Genomic DNA, 11,113 nt, shown 5'->3' with positions numbered 1-11,113 from the left:
TTCGGTACTCAAAAAGGAAAACTTGTTCAGGTAAGGTAGTATGTTATCATCAGTGTTTCCAGGTGATTGTTTACAGTCAAGTAGCGTTATCAGTAAATCCTTGGGAAGTCCATCCATGGGGTTTACACTTTGTCAAGGCACAGTTCCTCTGGAGTGGAGATTCCCAGTTCATTTAAAGTTCGTCTAAGTTCCTGGATGACGTAAGGGTAGATTTCCTTATGAGGTCCTGCTTTGACCTTAACCTCTAAGATGCGAACTGCACTAGCAAAATCATTTAAGCGTCCGCATGCCTGCAGTGATTTTGCGTTCTGGAACCAGATCATAGCCAACTAGCATGTTCATCCCTTTATGCAATTCCGAAGCATCAGTATCTGGCTTACTGAAGTATGTCACCCAGCGAGCATCACACTCCTCATCTGTCTCATGTGACCCATGGGACTAGCAGCGAATTGACTGGCTAGCGGCAGCGGGGCTGGGGACTGGAGTGGGGCGTGAGAGGACTTGCGGGCTGGTGCAGGCGACTGCGGCTGCTGCTACCAAGCGCCAGTGGTCAGTGGCGCCTAGCATGATGGCAATGGCGGCGCCAAGGTTAAGACCAAGGAGAAGCTAGGTGTGAGCTCAGGACCACTCAGGACCTCGCGGGGGCCGGACTCCACCTGGGTTTTAAATGCACGAGTGGCAGTGGGACGCCCACACGCCCTGTTCCTTTGCTCTCAGCTCCGCTGCAAGGCTCTAACAGTAGAGGGTCCCAACCCACATCCAGGCCTCCCAGCTGCTGTCTGGAGGAGGCGGGACGCTGATGACTCAGTGCCCTTGATTGTGCTGGGGGAAGAAAGCCAAAAGCACTTGGGTATTTCTTTCAGAAAGAAAAGCAGGCGTCAGCGCCAGCTGGTCTGCGTGGCAGGAGGAGCCTGGGTCTCTGGCTGCTGTTACGGTGTGCTGGGACTTGGGGTTGCTGGGACCTCAGGTTCGGGGTCTCCACATTTCCTGCTCCTGTTCTGAGGATTTCCAGGGAGCCAGGGTGTGTGTGGTAGGGGTTGCTGCTCGGGTGGGATTATCAGTGAGTGCAGCAGCGGCCAGTGTGATGCGGCCAGCATTCCTGCGGTCTGCCCTGGCTCGGGCGCCTTAACGGAGCTGAACAAAGATGGCTGCGTATGATTGTCTGCTGGGTCCCAGAGCTGTACCAAGAGCGTTGTGGGTGTCACTGCGCGTGGGACGAGCCGGCCTTGGAGAGCTTTCTGGCCACCACCTGGCTGCTGCCTTCAGTCCCTGCCAAGACCTCCCCACCTGCTGCCCAAGGCAGGTGAGGAGCTGAGGCCTGGCCCTGGGGACACGAGAGCCCGGGACATCGAGGAGGCTGTCTGCTCTGCAATGGTGTGCCAACCTTGCACTGTCACCTTCCTTGTTCCTCCGACCCTGCCACCTCCAGGCATCCCGGCCAATGAGCTTACATCCAGAATCAGCCCGGATGCAGGAGAGTGGGCGGGCACCTCGGGTTTCCCCAGTGATGTTCCTTCTCAAAGGGGCCTCTGCTCTGGGCTGTGTTCCCACCTGGGGACAGAGCTGGGGCCTGGTGGCTGCGTGCTAGATGCAGGCTGTGTGCCGAGAGCCATACTGAACATTCTACCAACATAAGGCTACTCCCGATTCCTAGGTGGGAGGCTGAGGCTCAGAACTTACCTGGTGTCAAGGTCACAAGGCAGGTGATGGCAGGATTTGGAGGTCAGCACAGGCCTGCTCTGGTGTCTCGGGCTGGCCCAGCTGTCCACGCCCGTGGAGGAGTAGGCAGCGCTGCTGGCCCTCTCACCAGCATGGGGCAGGTGCCAGCCTAGGCACTTTATTACATAACCCTGGGCTGTGTTTACATAACCCTCGCTCAGCTGGAATGGGCCCTGGCACGTGGTGAGATCTGAATTGGGCGGGTTGAAGAGAGTGGTGTGTCCCCGTGCCCTGGGTCTGCAGAGGGAGGGTGTACGGATGTCTCATTCAGTCACGCAGCCTTGGGTGGAGGCACTGCTGTCCATTTACACGTGGGGAAACAGGCTCTCAGAGGTTGAACTTGTGTATCTGATACCGAAACCTGTGCCCCTGATAAGCACGTCCAGAACAGAACTGGACAGGCCCTGGGACACAGGCGTGCACGTGATGGGTGGTCTGGGCTTGGAAGGAAGGAGGTGGGATTAGCCTGCCTTAAGCTCAGCTTCATTGAGCAACAGATAAGCTCGGCCTGTTTCCAGCCGTTTCCAGGCTGGCTATGCACAGAGCTCACGGCAAAGGGGGCAGCAGAGTGCAGGGACTTTCTCCACCCCTGGCTGGCCTAATCCCACCCACGCGTAGGCTTGAATGGGTGCCACCGTGTTCCTGGCTGTGGGCTAGGGTCTAGGGGAGATGGACAGAGCACAGCCCCTGCATGGGAGGAGCTTTAGAGGGGTCAAGAACCAAGCTTTCAGTGCATCCCAACCTCCCCCAAGCTACAGACTCCTGAAGCACCTTTCTGCTCTGCCAACACTTGTTGGAGCTGCCAGGTACAGGTGCTCTGCTGGGGGCAGGAGGGAGCGGGCCGGGCCCTCCAGCCAGCTCACTGGTGGCTAGACTGGCACCCTTCTGGGACGTCCATGGTGCCAGGAGGGTTACCTGGGCCTCACCCAATTGGAGGAGTCAGGTGAGACTGGAAGGGTGGGGGGAACAGCAGTTCTGAGAGGGAACAGTGTGTGTAAGTGCTCCGGGTGGGAGGGAACCCGGCACATCTGAGGATGAAAAGAAAACCAAAGTGGTCGTCACCAAAACAGGCAAAGACTGAAAAACTAACCTGATTTATTTTAAAAAGATAATAGTCACATGTGAAAAAGTCAAAAGATACCAAAAGGTGCCAGTGGATTTGAAGCAGGGGATCACCCTGATCAGATTTAGCCACGGCGATAACGCATGGGAGAACTGAGAGTCCCTGGAAACCTCTGGACCCAGAGCCCGAACCAGTTCAAGTGCATTTCCCATTCCAGCTAATTCTCTCCCCATCTGCTGAGGACTGGTGACTCAGCCTTCAGGGAATTACTTGTTCTCGGGACTTTGGTCTTCAGCGGCAGCTTCTCTTGGAGGGAGGCAATGTCGATCGAGCTGAATTCGTGCAGGGAGGCACCCCTGCCAAATGCCATCCTCTTTTCTCCAGAAAAAAGCCTTAGGGTGTCCTGCTTCTCAGCGGGGCCAAGAGCCACTTCTCGTGTGTTCACCACAGCCATGTTTATGTGGAAAAAGAAGACGTGATCCTTCTGGGCAGGAAAAGTCACCTCTGCCCAGCCTCCCATGGTGCGCCAGGCACCTCGCTGGGCAGACTCAACCTTACTCAGCTCAGAGCCTCTTTAGAGCCCGAGTGTCTGTTTGCCCACGAATCCATCCTCAAGGCCGCTGAGAAGCAGTGAGATCGACGTGGCATGGCTGAGCTGGAGAGCATGGGCATATCTGAGGTCTTCAGACCAGCTCCAAGGACTGCCTTTGTGGCACCCGAGGTGTGCCAGCCTGGCCTCCAGGGAAGCGCCTCGCTTTTCTTGGCCTCCTCTGGGGTCTCAGCTGTAAGTGGGTGTATAGTGCCCTCTCCGAGTGTCCCTGTGTGTGGGATGAGCCAATGAGGCTTGGGAGCCCCTGTGCCCCAGCGCCCCCTGCCCCGTGCCTGGCTCTGTGCTAGCCCCTGGGTCCTGTGGGACGGCTCTGCACACAGCGCCCTCAAACTTGAATGCACACCTGGATCGCAGAGGCTTCTCGGAATGCAGGTTTAATCCCACAGGTCTGGGGCAGGGCCAGAGATTCTGCATTTCTACTAACCTCCTTCCTGTGGGAGCTCGATGCTGCTGGACCCCCCAACAGCCCTTGAGAGGCGAGCTTTACTGTCCACACACCCATCCCATTGTACAGGTTGGAAAACTGAAGCTCAGAGAGAGTAAGTAGCCAGCCTACTGCCAGCCAGCTAAGTGGCAGAGTAGGAGGATGCTCAGATCAGTGGGCCCCCCTCTAGAACCCAAAGTCCAGCCTTGTCCTGTCCTTTCTCTGAGTCTCATCTTCATCTGTGAGGGACAGTGATAAAGGGTGTAACTTTCTAGCCTAAGTATCGATAGGTCCCATCCAATATTTGTGACATGCTAAAAAATTATTAGTTGTTTATCTGAAATTTAAAACTGGCTGGGCGTCTTCCTCTGTATTTACTAAATTTGGCAACCCTAGAGTGGAACCTTTCTTGCCTGGGCATGGCTTCCTCTAGGAAGACTTCCTGATCCCTGGCCTGGGCTGGGCACCTTTTTCTTGGTGTGTATCTAATACTGCCCTTGACCTCATTAGGCTTATCTTTGGGGCCCGGTCTTTACTCTGGCCTGGGAGCTCTTGGAAGCACACACCATGCCAAGTTGTTAGTGGGTTCCTGGGCCCAACCAGGCGTCACCCATGTTCATTAAAAGCTTTTCCCCTGAGAGTGTCCCTGGTACCTTGAGGGTAATTCATTGTCACAAGCCCCTCTCCTGCCTGAGGCTCTTGAGCACCATTTCCAGTTAAAAGTGGAAGGAAGGATGTGCTAAGCAGGTTGGACTCTGCCCCTGATGCAACGGGCTGGACGCTCCCTCCAAGTCACCTCTGTGACTCAGGGCAGAGTCCAGGCCAGGCCATAGTCCTGGGCCATCCTCTCCATGGATGTGCAGGCCCTTCCCCACCTCAGGCTCCTGAGATGCTGTGCAAGCAGGCTGGGTGAGCAGACTCCCGAGATGCTGGTGGCTGCCCCACCGGGGATGGGGACAAAGGACCAGACAGCCCTGAGCTTTCTGGCTTCCACACCAGTGCTTCCTGACTGCAGCTGAGCTCCAGGGAAAGACAATCTCATATGTTCACTGAAATGCATAGATTGGACCCTTATATGTGCAATATCCCTTCCCCCATGAACCAGGAACTCAGCTTCCAGGAGCAAAACACATACATAAGGCAACAGAGAGGCCAAATGCTGTTATGGCTAGAGCATGGAGATCCCGCCTGGGCCTGGGGTGGTGGGCAAAGTCCCCACCACGCTGAAGAATTTGACGCGACTTGTGAAGGACAGGCAGGAATTGGGAGGACATGGAGGGGCCTTTGTGGTGTCACAGCTGAGCTGGGGGCAAGGGACCCACAGGACACGTGGAGAATAGCAGGTTAGCTGGCTTAGCAAAGGCTTCGTGGGGCAGTGGTTCTCAACTGGGATGATTAGCCCCAACGCGGCCTCTGGCAAGGAGTGGAGACAGTTTAGATCATCACATCTGGGGGTGGATGCTACTGGCATCTAGTGGGTAGAAGGAGGAATGCTGTTAAATCCGACAATGCCCAGGGCGGTCCCCACAAAGAAGAGGTATCCGGCTGAAAATATCAACTGGGCCCTGCAAAGCACCAGTAGGGTATGCTGAGAACCAGGTGAGAGAGAGCAGGGAATTCCAGGCACATCACTTAGGAGTGCGTATAGCTGCGGTAAGAGAAACCCCATGACGGATGTAAAGGAAGAGGGGTCGGAATAACTGGAGCTGGATGGCCGCAGGGATCCGAGTTCTTCCATCTTCCTGCCCTGCCATCTTTTTTGTAAATTGTGGCAAAATATACATAACATAAAATTGACCATCTTAATCATTCTAAGTGTACAATCCACATTGCTGAAGTGTGAAGTATATAAAGTACATTCACACTTGTGAATTCACCACCATCCATCTCCAGAACATTTTCACCTTCCCAACCTGAAACTCAATACACGTTAAACAATAACTTCCGACCCACACCACGAGCCCCTGACAACCACTATTCTACTTTCTGTCTCCATGGATTTTACCACTCTAGGGTCCTCATGTAAGTGGAATCACAGTATTTGTCCTTTTGTGTCTGACTTATTTCCCTTAGCATAATGTCTTTAAGTTCATCCGGGTAGTAGCATGTATCAGAATTTCATATCTTTTTGTGGTTGAATAGTATTCCAAGCATGTATATGCCACGTTTTTATCCCTTCATCTGTTGATGGACACTTGGGTTGTTTCCACATTTGGGCTATTGTGAGTAGCACATCAGTGAACACTGGTGTACACCTATTCCTGCTTTCAGTTCTTTTGGGTATATACCTTAGAGTAGAGTAGAATTGATGGATCATATGGCAATTCCATGTTTAACTTTTTGAGGAACTGCCAAACTGTTTTTCATAGTGGCTGCACCAGTCTATATTCCCACCAACAATGTGTGAGCTTTCTAACTTTTCCACATCACTAACAACACTTGGTATTTTCCATTTTTTTAATAAAGGCCAACCTAATGGGTGTGAACTGGTATCTCATTGTGGTTTGATTTGCATTTCCTAAAGACTAATGACGTTGAGCATCTTTTCATGTGCTTACTTATTGGTCATTTGTCTATCTTCTTTGGCAAAAAGGTCTGTTCAAGTTTTTTCCTGTTTTTGAATTGGGTGCTTTGTTTGTTTTGGGCCTCACTGCATGGCATGCGGGATCTTAGTTACCCCACCAGGGATTGAACCCGTGTCCCCTGCAGTGGAAGCGCAGAGCCCTAACCACTGGACCACCAGGGAATTCCCTGGGTGGGTTATTTTTATTGAATTTGTGGAATTAAAAAAATAGATTCTGGGGGCTTCCCTGGTGGCGCAGTGGTTGAGAGTCTGCCTGCCGATGCAGGGGACACGGGTTCGTGCCCCGGTCCGGGAAGATCCCACATGCCGCGGTGCGGCTGGGCCCGTGAGCCATGGCCGCTGAGCCTGCGCGTCCAGAGCCTGTGCTCCGCAACAGGAGAGGCCACAGCAGTGAGAGGCCCGCGTACCACAACAAAACAAAACAAAACAAAACAAACAAAAAAAGATTCTGCATATTAATACCTTATCAGGTATATGTTTGTTTGTTTTTTGGGGTACACGGACCTCTCACTGCTGTGGCCTCTCCCATTGCGGAGCACAGGCTCTGGACGCGCAGGCTCAGCGGCCATGGCTCACGGGCCCAGCCGCACCGCGGCATGTGGGATCTTCCCGGACCGGGGCACGAACCCGTGTCCCCTGCATCGGCAGGCGGACTCTCAACCACTGCGCCACCAGGGAAGCCCTCTCTCTCTCTTTTTTTTTAAGTAAATGTATTTATTTATTTTTGGCTGCATTGGATCTTTGTTGCTGCACACGGGCTTTCTCTAGTTGCGGTGAACGGGGGTTACTCTTTGTTTTGGTGCGCGGGCTTCTCACTGCGGTGGCTTCTCTTGTTGTGGAGCACAGGCTCTAGGTGCGCGGGCTTAAGTAGTTGTGGCATGCGGGCTCAGTAATTGTGGGTCGCGGGCTCTAGAGCGCAGGCTCAGTAGTTGTGGCACACATGGGCTTAGTTGCTCCACGGCATGTGGAATCTTCCCAGACCAGGGCTTGAGACTGTGTCCCCTGCATTGGCAGGCGGATTCTTAACCACTGCGCCACCAAGGAAGTCCGAGGAAGTTCTCTTTTATTCCTAGTTTTCTGAGTGGTTTTTTGGTGATGAAAGGGTGTTGGATTTTGTCAAATACCTTTTATGCTTTAGTTGAGATAATCATGTGGCGTTCCCCCTTCATTCTATTAATATGATGTATTACATTGATTGACTTTCTTATGTTGAACTACCCCTGAATTCATTGGATAAATCCCACTTGGTCATGATGTACAGTATTCTTAATATAATGTTGATTTGGTTTACTAGTATTGATATTTTGTTCAGGACTTTTGCATCTATATTTGTAAGGGATATTGGTCTTTTTTTCTTAGTCTAGCTAAAGTTGAACTACTCTTGGTTTCATTGATTTTTCTCTATTGTTTTCTATTCTCTATTTTGTTTGTCTCTGCTCTCATTTCTATTATTTCCTTCCTTCTGCGAGGTTTGGGTTTAGTTTGTTCTGCCTTTTCTAGTTTCTTAAGGTGTCCAGGTAAGCCGTTGATTGGAGATCTTTCTTCTTTTTTTAAAAAAATTAATTTTTGTTGGAGTATAGTTGATTTACAATACTGTGCCAGTTTCTACTGTATAGCAAAGTGAACCAGTTATACATATACATATATCCACTCTTTTTTAGAGTCTGTTCCCATATAGCTCATTACAGAGTACTAAGCAGAGTTCCCTGTACTATAAGTAGGTCCTTATTAGTTATCTATTTTATATGTAGTAGTGTGTATATGTCAGTCCCAGTCTCCCAATTTATCCCCCGCCCTTTCCCCCTTAGCAACCACAAGTCTGCCCTCTATATCCACGACTATATCTCCGTCCTGTAAATAGGTTCATTTGTACTATTTTTTAAGATTCTACATATAAGCGATATCATATGATACTTGTCTTTCTCTGTCTGACTTACTTCGCTCAGCATGACCATCCTCAGGTCCATCCATGTCGCTGCAAATGGTATTCTTCTTTTTTAATGTATACATTTATAGCAATAAATTTTCTGCTCAGCACTGGTTTCCCTACATCTCATAAATTTTGGTAAATTGTGTTCTTATTTTTGTTTGTGTCAAGGTATTTTATAATTTTCCTTGTGATTTCTTCTTTGACCCATTACTTCTTTAAGAGTGTGTTAATCTTCACAAATTTGTGAATTTTTCAGTTTTCCTGTGCTCTTGATTTCTAGTTTCATTCCATTGTGATTGGAAAAGATACTTTGATGATTTCAGTAATTTTGAATGATTAAGACTTGTTTTGTGGCCTAATATGTGGTCTGTCCTGGGGAATATTCCATGTGCACAAGAGAAAAATGTGTGTTTTACTATTGTTAGGTAGAGTTGTCTATATATGTCTCTTAGTTCTAATTGGTTTATAGTGTTGAGTTCTCTATTTCCTTACTGATCTTCTGTTTGGGTGTTCTATCCATATTGAAAGTGAGGTATTGAAGTCTCTAACTATTATTATAGAACTGTCTATTTCTCCCTTCAGTTCTTTACAGTTTGGGATTCTGTTGTTTTCTGTATGCACGTTTATAATTATTATAGCTTCTGGATGAATTGACCCTTTAGTTAATATATGATGTCTTTCTTTGTCTCTTGTAACAGTTTTCAACTTAAAGTCTATTTTGTTTGATATTAAGATAGCCACTCCTGCTCTCTTTTTGTTACTATTTGCATGAAACGTCTTTTTGCATGCAACGTCTTTTTGCATGCTTTTACTTTTTTTTTCTCACTTTGTATCTAAAGTTATTCTCAAAGTAGTTGTGGCTCACGGGCTCTAGAGCACAGGCTCAGTAGTTGTGGTGCATGGGCTTAGTTGCTCCGTGGCATGTGAGATCTTCCGGGACCAGGGCTCAAACCCGTGTCCCCTGTATTGGCAGGTGGATTCTTAACCACTGCGCCACCAGGGAAGTTCTACTTTTCTATTTCTTCTCCTCAAACTTGATTATTTCAATTGCTCTATCTTCAAGTTCACAGATTATTTCCTCACATCTGCTGTTAAACCCCTCTAGTGGATTTTTCATTTCAGTTATTGTACTTTTCAGCTCCAGAATTTCTTTTTGATTTCTTTTTAGATTTTGTATCTCTTTGTTAATTTTGTTCATACTTTTTTTTTCTGATTTCCTTTGGTTCTTTGTACCTTTTCCCCTTTGCCTTCTTGAGTATATTTTAGACAGTTGTTGGTTTTGTTTTGGTTTATTTTTTTGGCTACACTGCACAGCTTGTGGGATATCAGTTCCCCGACCAGGGATTGAACCTGGGCCACAGCAGTAAAAGCACCAAATCCTAACCACTAGACCACCAGGGAACTCCCTAGACAGTTGTTTTAAGATCTTTTCTTATGGGTTTCCTCAGGAATGGTCTTTGTCAATTTTTTTTTTTTTTTTTTGGCCACACCGTGTGACTTGTGGGATCTGAGTTCCTCGATCAGGGATTGAACCCATGCTCCCTGCAGTGGAAGCTCAGAATCCTAATCACTGGACTGCCAGGGAATTCCCTGTCAATTTTTTTGTTTGTTTGTTTCTTTGAATGGGCATATTTTCTTGTTTCTTTGTATGCATTATCATTGTTTTGTTGAAAACTGGGTATTTGATTATTTAAAAGTGCTAACTTTGGAAATCAGATTCTCCCTATTCCCTAGCATTTGCTCTTTTGGTTTATGTTTTTACTCTTGAAGGTTGTAGTGGTCTGCTTATGTTTATACTTTTCCAAACTATTTTTGCAAAGACTATTCCTTGTGTGTGCTCACTGAAATCTCTGCTCCCTTAGCTCATGATCAGCTAATGTTTTGGTAGAGATTTTCTTGAATGCCAGGAGCTAAACAAACAAACAAAACACACACACAGAGAAACAGAAAAACAAACAAACAAAACTCCACCTCTCCCTTTTTTTCAGATTGGCTGTGTGCTGGGATTATCCTTTAATATTTATGCAGGCTTGCTCTGAGCCTAGGCATAAGCCCAGGGTGAAAGCGTCAGGTCTCTGCAGGTCTTTTCTGGGTATGTGTCTTGTGCTGTGCATGCATGTGGCTTTCTAAATACCCCTTATACACAGCTGCTTTTGAATGTACTAACTTTCCAAGCTTCTCCTCTGGGCTGTATATGATCTGTTGTATGTCTCCACTCATAATCCCTTGCCTCAGATGTCTTTTAGGAGCAGTGGCTGTTGCTTTGTCCACATGACTTCCACTTGATGTGAAAGAGAAGCAAGTGCCTCACATTTCTTTGTGTCGCAGTTCTTTAGGTCTCCCCAAGACAGGTTAGAATGTATATACACAGTAATTTGCAAATAAGGGTGCCTCAGCTTCCACTGGTTTGAGGGAGGGGATTAGAAACTGTGTTACCATCACTTCAAGACGAAGACCTCCGCTGTGCCAGAGAAGGGGTGGGGCATGGTTGAGTAGAAACACTGGAAAACTTTCCTACTGTCTTTTTTTTGTTTTTTGTTTTGGCTGCACCACGTGGCATGTGGGATCTTAGTTCCCCGACCAGGGATCAAACCTGCACCCCCTGCAATGGAAGCATGGTGTCTTAACCACTGGACCGTCAGGGAAGTCCCCTACTGTCTTTTTTTTTTTTTTTAACACCTTTATTGGAGTATAATTGCTTTACAATGGTGTGTTAGTTTCTGCTTTATAACAAAGTGAATCAGCTATACATATACATATATCCCCATATCTCCTCCCTCTTG

General features: G+C 48.3%; 1 pseudogene across 1 annotated transcript; it reads right to left on the bottom strand.

Annotated features, from left to right (window-relative positions):
- Positions 1-122: 122 nt before the first annotated feature.
- On the bottom strand, positions 123-1,433 carry LOC307058346 (cytochrome c oxidase subunit 5A, mitochondrial-like; annotated as a pseudogene). The gene is made up of 3 exons: positions 1,288-1,433; positions 695-779; positions 123-606 (listed from the first exon to the last, which is right to left on the bottom strand). The product of its transcript is annotated as a cytochrome c oxidase subunit 5A, mitochondrial-like (transcript).
- Positions 1,434-11,113: the final 9,680 nt, after the last annotated feature.

This window comes from Hyperoodon ampullatus, assembly GCF_949752795.1.
Source record: "Hyperoodon ampullatus genome assembly, chromosome: 9".
Taxonomy (NCBI): Eukaryota; Metazoa; Chordata; class Mammalia; order Artiodactyla; family Ziphiidae; genus Hyperoodon; species Hyperoodon ampullatus.
This window is presented reverse-complemented; position numbering and strand designations above follow the sequence as displayed.